This window comes from Lissotriton helveticus, chromosome 4_1, assembly GCF_964261635.1.
Source record: "Lissotriton helveticus chromosome 4_1, aLisHel1.1, whole genome shotgun sequence".
Taxonomy (NCBI): domain Eukaryota; kingdom Metazoa; phylum Chordata; class Amphibia; order Caudata; family Salamandridae; genus Lissotriton; species Lissotriton helveticus.
The window spans coordinates 790,846,500-790,860,635 of NC_136063.1; positions in this window are offsets into that span (position 1 = coordinate 790,846,500).

Here is a 14,136-nt window from a genome sequence, read left to right on the forward strand (position 1 = left end):
TACCTGAGCTAACTATAACTTACGCCCCCGCAATGTACTGCTAATGACCTCATGACATGGTCAGTTACATCACTCATGACATCTCAAATGAGCTGTGAATGGAATGGAACTATAATCGCTAGAACTTTATTTAGGGATAATGTGTGTATATTAACACCCCTTTTTTTCTTTTCTTTCGTGTAAGAACCATTATAATACGTAACGTGCCCAGATTAATATGGCCGATAGCCTTTCACTTTAAAGTAATGTGTAGTCCATTGTTTATGATGATGTTTGCAATCCTAAATATGTTTATTATGAATAAGTCACATTGACGAACATACAGGTATGGCGGTCACGGGGCAAGATATGCTGAAATGACATTGTGTTCACATTAACACTTGTTTTCTTTTCTTTATTTTATCAATTCCTGAATTTTCACATCGTGACCAGGCCAATATGGCCGCCAGCTTTTTGGATTAAAGTAATATGTAGTCCTTTGTTAATGTTGGCAACTTTAGGCATTTGTACATTTAAATAAGAATGCTACAATGACGTCTTGCATCGTTATCAAGGTTCGGACGAGCCAAAACGCGTGGATCATGTCCTTTGCAGATTAAATACTTCCAAACAACAACATGAGTGCTGATTCCTTCCTTGTAAGAGTGAGAGGAGATTAAATACATATATATATAAATCATTGAAAAAAACACAATTTGCAGGGGCATTATAGTTAGAAATTAGCATTTAAAAAGCCTCAGAAATTCACAGAAAAAAACACAGGTTTCATGGGCGTCATAGTTAGTTGGACATTTCACTCGTACAAAACAAGAGAAATTCAGCCGTTATAGTTAGTTGTGCTAACTATAACTCACGCCACCACAATGCACTGCTGTTGACGTCACATATTATATCACTCATAACCTAGTCAGTGACATCACTGATGACATCTCAAATGACATCACTGATTACATCATCCACGTGATCATCTGATGCACTTCCTCACACCCTAAAATACAGACAACCATTCTAGAAACCATAGACACACCAATAGAAGTACATCTACAATATGAGGTGCACTATGCATGCAGACTTCTAACCAGCTACATACTATTGATATGCTCTTCTAAATACCCAGTTAGTACCTATGCAGTCTAGGAATCCTTCTGTCTGTCCCATGCACTTCTCCATTCACCCATCCAGCACTATCTACATATCCTATCACTCCACCAATACCTAAGCACTTATAAATGCAGCACTCACTTTCTTTGCAACACTGAAATTACTCCAGTTATTAGTCATATACTTAAGGAATGGCGTAGTCACTAACACAAGTGCAGGTACAATATTTTGTACACTATGCATGCACACCTCTAACCAGCTACATACTATTGATACACTCTTCTAACTACCAAGTTAGTACTCATACAGTGTAGGAATTGTCCAGTCTGTCCCATGCACTTCTTTAATCTCTTATTTTCCACTATCTACTTATCCTATCACTCCACCAATACGTAGCACTTATAAATGAAGTGTTCTTTCTGTTTGCAGCACTGTCATCATTCCAGTTACTAGTGGTATTCTTATAAAATAACCTAGGCACCAACACAAGTACACATAAAATATTCTGTGCATAATCCCTACAAATCTCTAAGCATGTACATACTATTGGTCCACTCCATGAAATACTGAAGTAGTACCCATGCAGCGTAGGATACCCCCTGTCAGTCTCATGCAATTCTGCAATCACCCATCCAGCACTATGTTCTTATTGTAGCAGTCTGCCAATACCTAAGCATTTATGGGGCAGATTTACAAGCACCCTGCACCACCAGTACGTCACTTTTTGTAATGTAGTGATGGAGCCAGGCACTCCTTCATATTTACAAGGAGAGGAAAAGCCACCCTGCATGGTTTTTCCTCTCCTTGTAAATACGACCCCTTCATACACAGAACTTTGCGTTAAAGGGGCCTTCTATAGGTGTTGTTGTGGGTGTTCTCACGCAACACCCAAATAACATGACACATCTCCAGATTTATGAGAAATCGTAAATCTGGAGATGTGTGTGAATGCTATGCAATTCTAGAGTTGGTGTAGCAAGGCGCAATTGTTTTAATTTCTCCTCATTTTTTCCTTTCTTTGAATGCATGCTGCATTCCACAGCATACATTGAAAGAGAAAAATGCCGTTACTGATTTTTTTTGTGCAGGAAGGTGCTCCATCCTGCACAAAAACAATCTACGCATGACACAGACATCCTTGCACCATGGTGCAAGGGTGCCCTTGTCACCGCATGGCTGCAGTTTGTGCAGCAGTGCAGATGGAAGCACAAAGTTGCAACATATTCATGTACATATGTCACATCCCTGTGCTTCGGAAGTGCCTCAGTGCAGTGCAGCTAAAGAGCTTGCAGTGTCACGCTGCAGAACTTCTTCATAAATCTTCACCTATAAATTCACCAGTCACTACTAATGCATTCTTTCAGCCACTCATGCTGCATACAGATATTCAACCAAACTTCCACAAATTACCTTGCAATTATAGTTCTTTCTTTAACCAGATAAGGTAGTTCTGATAAGAACTTTTTTTTTCTTTTGTATTTTTTTGTTGAACAATTTTGTATTTTCTTTGGTGTTTTTTCAAAAAATGAACAACAAAAAGAACGAATAAAACAGGAAACTTTTGGAATTACTTATCATTCCAAAAACAACAACAACAAAAATTAAAAACGATGGTTGAGTTGCGCAGCACAAACTGCATACACCGACTGCTCACTGAAGCATATAAGTTTCTTACACTTCATGCAGTGTTGCTCGAGAAAGGCGAATTCTGGCCTAATGTCCATTGCAGGTGTTCTTGAGGGTGCTCCAGATGTACTTGCCACAGCGGGTGAGGGGTTCAAAGCAGCTCACTTCATTTTCTCCTGAGCAAGATTGAGAGCATGTGTGGTCCGGAGATGCTTGTACATAGAAGCAGTGTCACAAGAGAATTTTTTTTCACTATCTCTTGGCAGGACTTGGTCGCAAATTTTGCACGTCACCTTTGTCACATTTACTTTCTACTCTCCAGGTGGAAAAGTGAAGAATTTCCACACGACAGATTACAGCCTCTGTGGACGTGGCGCCTCCTGCAATAATTCTTCTTCAGAAGATACTTCCTACTGCTGCTGCTGTTTTTGAAAAACACCAAAAAAACAAGCAAAAAGGGTTCTTGTAGGAAAAGAGATGTCTCGCTAAAGATGCTCCAACAAGAATGATTAAAATGGGTGGGGTCCTTCAATAGTTACAGTGGGAAATGTTATGAACCAATGAAGTATTTTTTTTAAGGTCACATGGGATCCGCGCACTCTGCACTCACAAAGCATGCACTCGACGCGACTTCGCAGAAATATATTTTAAAATAATATAAGTTTATTATAAGTACAAATATATTATTTTTATGAATATCTTAGATAATGTCTTGCCCTAATATGTATATTAAACACACATACATATCATTTTAGAACATAAACATTTTTTCCAGCGCACCCCAGCACGTATATGACTCCATCACCGCGAAAGCGCGCATACCGTAATGCGCATGTGTTGAGAATGCGCGGGAGCAGAAGTCGCGGATCGGTTTCATACCAATCGCGCACATCACGTAATGTTAAGTGTAAATGACGTAACTGAAAAAACACAAACTCGTCGCTTAACGTACGCGGAGCCTTCACGATTTTTTTTAAATGGCGGCTAGAATCCACGCACCTCTTGTGATGGGTACACTTTGGGTGCGCGACTCCAAAAAAAGGTGAAAAAAAAGTAAACAATACGAATATATTAAATGAGAAAAATTTTGAAAAAGGAAAATAATATAAATATATTAAAAGAACAACATTAAACAAAAAAATGAAACAATATTTCAGATTGAATAAAACATTTTTTTTGCAATTTTGAGAAAATTATATAATGTTATTCAATGAATAAAATATTTATAGCTAAACAGTTAGAAAACTGTAGAAAATCAGTACAAAAAATAGGTATAACTACTATTACACTTTAAAATTAGCATTTAAAAAAGCTTTAAAATTCACTGAAAAAAACATAGGTTTCAGAGACGTGATAGTTAGAAATTAGCATTTAAAAAACCTTAGAAATTCACAGAAAAAAACATAGTCATGAATGATGTAATATTTTACATCATCAGCGGTGCATTGGGGGTGCGCGACTTATAGTTAGCAGAACTAACTATAACGGAGGATTTTCTATCGGTTTATACGAGTGAAATGTCCACCTAACCATAACACCCCTGAAACCTATGTTTTTTCTGTGAATTTCTAAGGTTTTTTAAATGCTAATTTCTCACTATAACGTCTCTGAAACCTATGTTTTTTTCAGTGAATATATATATATATATTTAAACAATGATGGGGGTGCACCAACTTACAAAGTCTAGTAGACCAGAGGTGTGTGAAAAAAGTCACTTCTTTATTAGATCAAAATGTTCCACTTATACAATCAGTTGCATCAGAGTATCAGCCAACACGTTTCGCTCCCACATTGAGAGCTACCTCAGGGCTGAAACCAAAGATAGACACACAAATGTATAAATAACAAATATAAAAACAACACAGATTGCATATAGGCATAAGTACAAATGGACAGAAATTGGCACAAAACCCCAAGAAAAACAACAACAGAAATCATCACAATATATTCTGATGTTGACATAAACAGAATGATGTATTGGTTAACAAAAAACAAGAAAAGCACAAAGCACACCCATTATTAAACATCAAACATGACAGTAAAGTAACAAGAAATCCAGATGGGCAACAGTGAAATTCAAACTATAGCACTTCGGACACAATTTGTCACCTAACCTTTTGAAGAATATTAGCATCTCTCAAGATTCAGAACACCTGCCAGGACTTTAAAGAAAAGGAAAAAAAGGGTAAACTCCCAAGCAGGAGAACAGATCACGAGAAGTATGGGCACGACCAGGAAAAAGTAAAAGATCAGAGAAAGGTCAGTAAGAAAAAAGAAACAGTAAAGAGAAGAAAATTAATTGGTAGCGAATTCTTCTTATTCCACCCATAGCGTGGGCACAAAACGACAGACTCAATTGGCCCAGACCAATGGGAATCATGGCAGAACGCTTACCACAAAAAACAAACAAAAAAAAATAAATATATATATATATATATATATATATGCAATCAGTCCAAATAAGGTTTCACCAGCAGAAAATACGAATATAATCCTAGGCAGCGCAATAGGTAATAATGAGGCCTGTCGTTATTTAAAGGATCCTGGAAGATGTTTCATACAAAAAGAAAGACATGACAGAGTTACCAGACAGCTCAATAAGAAGCACAAACAGTGTATCCTAAGAAAAGCAGTCTAGGCATGGACGAACCTTGAAGTCATAAAAAGTCAAGTTGAGTTCCTGCAGCCTAAAACAACTATGGATAGGCTGCAGTCATTGTCACACTATTCCCACGCTTCTAAAAAGGATAATGAAAACAGATAAAAAAAACATACAATTGCCCGGATAACCGGTCCACACATGGGGGAAAGATGCAATCAGTAGAATGTAAAGACTTTTATAAGAAGAGAAGGCCATTGCAATATCCAAAGGACTGCTCCCAGGCCTACCCACCTGTGAATCCAACTATAAACATCCATAGGCAAGGATCGGCGCCACAGTGATGGTCAATAATTCCACTATTATTCAAGTAGAAACCTCAGAACGATCTGTAACAAAGAAAAAGGGATATCAAAACAGAAAAAAGTAGAGAACAACACGAAAAAGAGGTAATACCAAATATATACCACCAGTAAGGAGAACATGTGATGAGAAGTCCAAAAGTTCAAATGGAATTCCCAATCCCTATAGTTGTTAAGCTGTACCCTGTAGTCACACCAGTTAATCTGTGATGGTGACACCATCCCTACACAGGGAACAACCCCATGCCACCCGTAAAAAATAGACAGATAAATTCCATACCTAATGAATATAAAAGGAATTAGGTCCAAGACGAAGGCTTGCAATAACAAGCAAAAATGTTTTCGTCACGTTGTAGATGCATGGGAGGGAGTAACTAGTGGAGAAAGGAAAAGGTGGTCCTAATTACACTGAAGCATACACAAAAAACAAACATTCCAAACTGCCTTCTTCATTTCAAAAGGACACCAAATGTTACAGTATACCCGGAAAAAGAACCATAGTTGCAAACTCTGGTTCATGGGATGCCAGTATACGACATTGAAAGCTAAGGTGTACATGTAGTGAACCGGATCTGCATGTATTACATCGTGTTGTCCATCACTCGAGGCCTGTTAAAACCAAAAAATATCTATGAACCAATATCAATACTCTATATGCATAAATACTCATCCCACAATCATAGCCTATTCGTAAAGTAATGGAAAAAACCCTCACGATCATACGTGCATAGTGCATCTAATGGCTCGTTGTGAATACGATATCAGGTAAACCGTTCGAACTACAAGTCACAGCATCCCCCATCAAGGGTACTGGTTCAACATTTGGGGGCCGATTCCGATCCGGTAAAATAATCCACCATACGATTCGTATTCGTAGCCGAATCCGTACGAATGGGAAACTACGTCCGAACTCCGAATTCGGATCCGTTTCCGTCGATTTCCGTACGATTATCTACGAACCGTACGATTCACATTCGTTTACCCGTACGAATAAGCCTCGTGAATACCACCGTACGATTCGTAATCAGGCCGTACAAACTCACTATTCCGATTCGGAACGAAAAGCCTGACCGAGATTCGTACGGCCCTAAGTATTCACGCATTAACATTGATTCGTACGGAACATTCGCCTCACAGCAAGCTCCACCAATACATACAACACGTATACCCCTCGCCCAAGCCTACGCGAACCCCCCCACAACTCAACGGCACGTCCAACTCAATCGCACGCACACGTACCACACGCACACCCCCCAACAAGCCTACGCGAACCCCCCCACCCGCCAACGGCCCGTACTACTCAAACACACGCACAAGTACCGCACGCACACCCCCCCAACAAGCCTACGCGAACCCCCCCACCCGCCAACGGCACAACCAACTCAATCGCACGCACACGTACCGCACGCACACACCCCCAACAAGCCTACGCGAACCCCCCCACCCGCCAACGGCCCGTACTACTCAATCGCACGTGCAAGTACCGCACGCACACCCCCCCAACAAGCCTACGCGAACTCCCCACCCACCAACGGCCCGTCCAACTCAATCGCACGCACACGTACCGCACGCACACCCCCCCAACAAGCCTACACGAACCCTCCACACCCGCCAACGGCCCATCCAACTCAATCGCACGCACACGTACCGCACGCACACCCCCCCAACAAGCCTACGCGAACCCCCCCACCCGCCAACGGCCCGTACTACTCAAACACACGCACAAGTACCGCACGCACACCCCCCCAACAAGCCTACGCGAACCCCCCCACCCGCCAACGGCACGTCCAACTCAATCGCACGCACACGTACCGCACGCATACCCCCCCAACAAGCCTACGCGAACCCCCCCACCCACCAACGGCCCGTACTACTCAATCGCACGTGCAAGTACCGCACGCACACCCCCCCAACAAGCCTACGCCAACCCCCCCACCCGCCAACGGCCCGTACTACTCAAACACACGCACAAGTACCGCACGCACACCCCCCCAACAAGCCTACGCGAACCCCCCCACCCGCCAACGGCACGTCCAACTCAATCGCACGCACACGTACCGCACGCACACCCCCCAACAAGCCTACGCGAACCCGCCAACGGCCCGTACTACTCAATCGCACGTGCAAGTACCGCACGCACACCCCCCCAACAAGCCTACGCCAACCCCCCCACCCGCCAATGGCCCGTACTACTCAAACACACGCACAAGCACCGCACGCACACCCCCCCAACAAGCCTACGCGAACCCCCCCACCCGCCAACGGCACGTCCAACTCAATCGCACGCACACGTTCCGCACGCACACGCCCCCAACAAGCCTACGCGAACCCCCCCACCCGCCAACGGCCCGTACTACTCAATCGCACGTGCAAGTACCGCACGCACACCCCCCCAACAAGCCTACGCCAACCCCCCCACCCGCCAACGGCCCGTACTACTCAAACACACTCACAAGTACTGCACGCACACCCCCCCAACAAGCCTACGCGATCCCCCCACCCGCCAACGGCACGTCCAACTCAATCGCACGCACACGTACCGCACGCACACCCCCCCAACAAGCCTACGCGAACCCCCCACCCGCCAACGGCCCGTACTACTCAATCGCACGTGCAAGTACCGCACGCACACCCCCCCAACAAGCCTACGCCAACTCCCCCAACAAGCCTACGCGAACCCCCCCCACCCGCCAACGGCACGTCCAACTCAAACACACGCACAAGTACCGCACGCACACCCCCCCAACAAGCCTACGCGAACCCCCCCACCCGCCAACGGCACGTCCAACTCAATCGCACGCACACGTACCACACGCACACACCCCCAACAAGCCTACGCGAACCCCCCCACCCGCCAACGGCCCGTACTACTCAAACACACGCACAAGTTCTGCACGCCAACACCCAAACGACCACAAGGACCTTGCTAACGAGTCGCACTACTACCCTGAACATGTCTCCTGTGTACACACCTTTGACAATCAATGTCCTGGTCACAGCCAAACAGCCAAACAGAGGACAACACCAACACCCACCCCATATAACACACATACCACCAATTCAAATTAAGCCATACCCACCATTTGACCAATAAAAGGGCCCACACATACAACCCATCATCCTTTTCAACATACCCATTCTTGCGAGGAAACTGAGAGCACACAAACAATTGCAGACACATACCTACACACATACACCCTATCTCATCTACACCCACACCACCCCCTTCACATTCTGACCCAAACACCCTCATTCATACACACCATTAACCCCTCAATCACATACACTACACACCATGACCACACAGAAGAATCCAAAGTTCACTAACCCGGAGATGGAGATACTTACAGATGAAGTCATCAGAGTCGAGCCGCAGCTGTTTGGCGCATTGGTCAGACAGACCAGCCTGGCAGAAAAAACACGCCTGTGGGAGAGAATCGTAGACCGGGTCAATGCTGTTGCACCCATCAGGCGCACCAGGGGGGAATGCCAGAACCGGTGGTACGATCTGCGGAGGATGGTCAAGAAGAAGATGGACCAGGATTACGCCTCTGAACACCACACTGGAGGCGGTGGTCCCCGCAGACCTCCTGTATACCATCCCTGGGAGGAGAAGGTCATGGTCCTGCTGCCACCGGTGGGAGCACATGGAATAGAAGGAGCCGTTGAGTCTGGTGAGTGTACAAAAAACACAAGTTACATGGGTAGACTAACAACAGTGCCCAGCAGCATGGGGTGGGTGGCCATGAGTCCAAGCAGTACACTACCAAATGGGGGTAGTTGCAAGGGGGAGGCACAAAGGGTGGAATGTGTAGGGTAAGAGGCTGCTCTCATGCCATATGTCCCAGGGACACACACAAGCATAATGCCCAATGCACAGGGATAGGTAAAGATCACACAAGATACTAGACCACAGCTTCTAAATATTTATATTTTGCTGACACACCTTTCAGAGATGCATCATTTTGTGACAAAGTAAGGCAGTGTAGCAAGAGAGCAAGCACAAACTACCTGTCTCCATCCCTGTCTCGCCCTCTCCCTCTGTCGCCCTCTCCCTCTCCCTCTTTCACCCTCTCCCTCTGTCGCCCTCTCCCTCTCCCTCTGTCGCCCTCTCCCTCTGTCGCCCTCTCCCTCTGTCGCCCTCTCCCTCTCCCTCTGTCGCCCTCTCCCTCTGTTGCCCTCTCCCTCTGTCGCCCACTCCCTCTGTCGCCCTCTCCCTCTGTCGCCCTCTCCCTCTCCCTCTGTCGCCCTCTCCCTGTGTCGCCCTCTCCCTCTCCCTCTGTCGCCCTCTCCTTCTCCCTCCCTCTCCCTCCGTCTCTGTCTCCCTCTGTCCCCATCAGTCAGTGTTCCTCCCTCTGTCACATCAACGCACCTCCCTGGGGCACACACACAGTTGCACACAAGCACTGCACAGGCCTCACAAACTCCATAGAGCAGAATGTTAAGGGATGTCTCACAAGTACCAGTAAACATCTGCTATGTGCCTGCAAGACACCCACCATTTGCAGTCAACACTGTACTGTGTCAGGACACACATCTCTGAAAGCTCTGTAGTACACAATGGGCACAGGTGTAGGCAGCACAAGTCCCTCCTGTGATCATTGCAAACACAAACACCAGGACAAGGTCGCACATCCTGTACAGTAAAACACAAACAATTGAAGAAGGGTCTGAGGGAAATTTAAAGACCTGCCCAGTTCGTATCCCCCTAACTGTAATCCTAACAACAAAAGAACCGGGGGTCTATAACGGAGCTTCACGTACTCCGAGCTGCTGCAAATCTCCTACATAAGTGAGTTAGGCGCTAATAGAGCTACATAAGTCTCTATATCAGAATGTGTGCCAGGACAAACCTGTCGAAGGACCTACTGAGATTGTTGGTAAGACCCGTACAGAGATGTGTTGGATTCCCATCAAATAGGTATGTAGATCAAGTGTTCTCATTTGGTCATCCAAAAATGGGTTGGTATGTCTCTTGATCAATGAGACCCATCCATTGCCCTTACTCAATTGGGTCGCACCATCAATCGCTAAGATACCCATGAACAAATGATAAAGATGGGATCGAGTGCAGTGAAAAAATCAAAAGATGTGTGAGTTAAAAACAAGGGGTAAAAGGATCAATAGGCGAAAAACTCTAATGTAATTTGTCCTTTCCCTCAAACAAACAAGAACAATGCAGAGGAAGCAGTCTAAACATATAACTGCATTTACAAGGCCAACATGTTTCAGCCGGTAGGGACAAGATCCCATGGCTTTCTTCAGGGCCAGAGTTCTAAGCATTAGCTACTGCATACATAAAGTGAACGTAACGACAATCTGTAAAGGATATACATAAATAGTCCAAAATCGTGTTCCTCTGTACCAAACGGTGTCTCTTACATCTGAATAGTACAGGGAGTGTACCTCACCTCTCCTGGAACCCAGCTCAGGAAAAAGGAGGCCCCGCTCTGTCCGGCGTTGTCTCATCGCAGGATCCGAGCTTGGTGGAAGGCCTTCCCCCGCTCTGTCCGGCGTTGTCTCATCGCAGGACCCGAGCTTGGTGGAAGGCCTTCCACCAAGCTCGGGTCCTGCGATGAGACAACGCCGGACAGAGCGGGGCCTCCTTTTTCCTGAGCTGGGTTCCAGGAGAGGTGAGGTACACTCCCTGTACTATTCAGATGTAAGAGACACCGTTTGGTACAGAGGAACACGATTTTGGACTATTTATGTATATCCTTTACAGATTGTCGTTACGTTCACTTTATGTATGCAGTAGCTAATGCTTAGAACTCTGGCCCTGAAGAAAGCCATGGGATCTTGTCCCTACCGACTGAAACATGTTGGCCTTGTAAATGCAGTTATATGTTTAGACTGCTTCCTCTGCATTGTTCTTGTTTGTTTGAGGGAAAGGACAAATTACATTAGAGTTTTTCGCCTATTGATCCTTTTACCCCTTGTTTTTAACTCACACATCTTTTGATTTTTGCACTGCACTCGATCCGATCTTTATCATTTGTTCATGGGTACCTTAGCGATTGATGGTGCGACCCAATTGAGTAAGGGCGATGGATGGGTCTCATTGATCAAGAGACATACCACCCCATTTTTGGATGACCAAATGAGAACACTTGATCTACATACCTATTTGATGGGAATCCAACACATCTCTGTACGGGTCTTACCAACAATCTCAGTAGGTCCTTCGACAGGTTTGTCCTGGCACAAATTCTGATATAGAGACTTATGTAGCTCTATTAGCGCCTAACTCACTTATGTAGGAGTTTTGCAGCAGCTCGGAGTACTTGAAGCTCCGTTATAGACCCCCGGTTCTTTTGTTGTTAGGCATACATCCTGTACACCAACACAAATCCACGAATATGGCAGCATGCCACATGAGGGGACAGCCAAATCATGAACGATGGACGCTTGCAAGTCACAAACAAAGTAATAGCATGGCCTGTTGTACACACCCCTTACTGAAACTCATCCCCTGGGGACAGGCATTGGATTGCAACACTGTCCCAATTGCCATGTACCACAACAAAACACACACTTATATGAATATGCACACAACTCATACATGCACATAACAGAAGCTCCAGTCCATTGTGCCTCTCAAAAAAAGCACGTGCCCCATCTCATTACCTTTGTGGATGCACATAAGTACCAACATGGACATGGGTATTGACAAGGTGATGCGTCTTAGAGAAGTGCCAAGTTCTAAAGCCATGATCTAGAAGTGGGTGTACAGGTCCAGGGGTGTTGGCATTGTTTGGCCAGCATGGAACAGCAAAAGACATCCAAAGTACTAGCTGACATGCTAAATAATGATGCTCTGTCTCTTACATCAACATGCTGCATCTAAACTCTGTGCATGCTTGACGCAGACATAAGGATTTACACCGTATCCTGGATGTAGCGTGAAACTGAGCAAGGCTTTACACGTGTGGTGCCGGCAACACAAGACACAGCAATGGCTGTGTCAGTCATTGTCAAGAGATTGGAAGAATGTAAATACCCCATCGTACATTTCATTTTTCTACCACTACATACACAACTCTACAATGTCAACAATGTATAGCTTGTGGAACAGTGATGCTGATAATGGATAACCAAACCACATGTCACTTGATAGTGCCTTAACAGTGTCTGTCTCTCCCACACACAGGGCAACGTGCGGATCTCCCCCCCAGCCAGGGGGGCCAGGGATCCCAGTCCCAGGCTCAGCAGGACCCAGACCCACCTGCAGCGCCGTCCCTCAACGCACTGTGGATGACCCCAACCAACCTGGCTCCTCTGGATCCCAAACCCCTGCAGCAACTGCACCAGCTACATCTCAGCCAACCACCGGACCCATTCCCACCACATCCCAGCAGACAGGTCAGAGCCCTGCCCATGATTCACAAGAGAGCCAGTCTGAAAATGAGGGACACCCTTTGTCGGGCGCCCCTGAGGTTGGTGACAACCTCCACCCTCCCAGCACTCGGGGGGCCCGTCGATCGGATGTGCCCACAAGCGCAGGCCGTGCTCGTGTGGGTCAGGGTGGTGGGAGTGGCGCAAGGCGGAGGCGAGAATCTGGCCAGTCAGCTGCAGGGCCCGGTATGCCTGAACTCACTAACATCCTTGAGGCATACCGGCGGGACACCAGGGAGGTAAGCCAGCTTGCGGAGGCCCTCAACCAGGTCAGACAACAGCAGGCAGAGCAAATAGCCAGGCAAGACCTGCATTATGGACGGGTGGAGGCACACCAGGCTCAGCTCTTGATGGTGCATAGGGACATTTTCCATGTGCTACGTCAGATGGCTGCCAACATGCAGCCCCCTCCCTGTGTCACAAGGCCAGCAACATCACGGCAAAGTGCAACACCAGCCACAGGGAGGGAGGAGGAGGAGGAGGAGGAACCCTCTGACGTAGCGTCCCATGCACCGTCCATGCCTGCACATGAGGGTCCCCCAAGGAAGGTGGGTCGTCCACGGCGAAGACGTTGAGGGCCAGTGGGCCACGGACATCTCCCAGGACACTGGACCTGGCATATTGCCCCTGGGTGCAACAGCATCCCCTATGAGACTCTCCCACATGGACTTGCTGGTCACAGTCTGCCCAATGATGTCAGGCACTGTGGCCTGGACTCTGTTGACTGAAACTGTAAGGCATCTCATCTCCAGCTGTGAACTTTGGATTCCACCCCTTTCTGTACAGCACCTATTCACGTTTCCTGCACAAGATCACCCAATAAATAATCTAAACATCATACGCATTTGGTGAGTAATCTTTGAAACAGCATAAATGTATATGTGTCTGCAAATGTCAAAAATGCAAGGGTATACAACACACAGCAGTCATCCACACACTTGGATCAGAATCTGAGTGAAATTCCCACGAACTACATACATGGATGGTAAGACACACCTGTGTGGGACAGTCAATGCTGGAGGGGGGATTGAATCCCAATACTGCTATCACAGG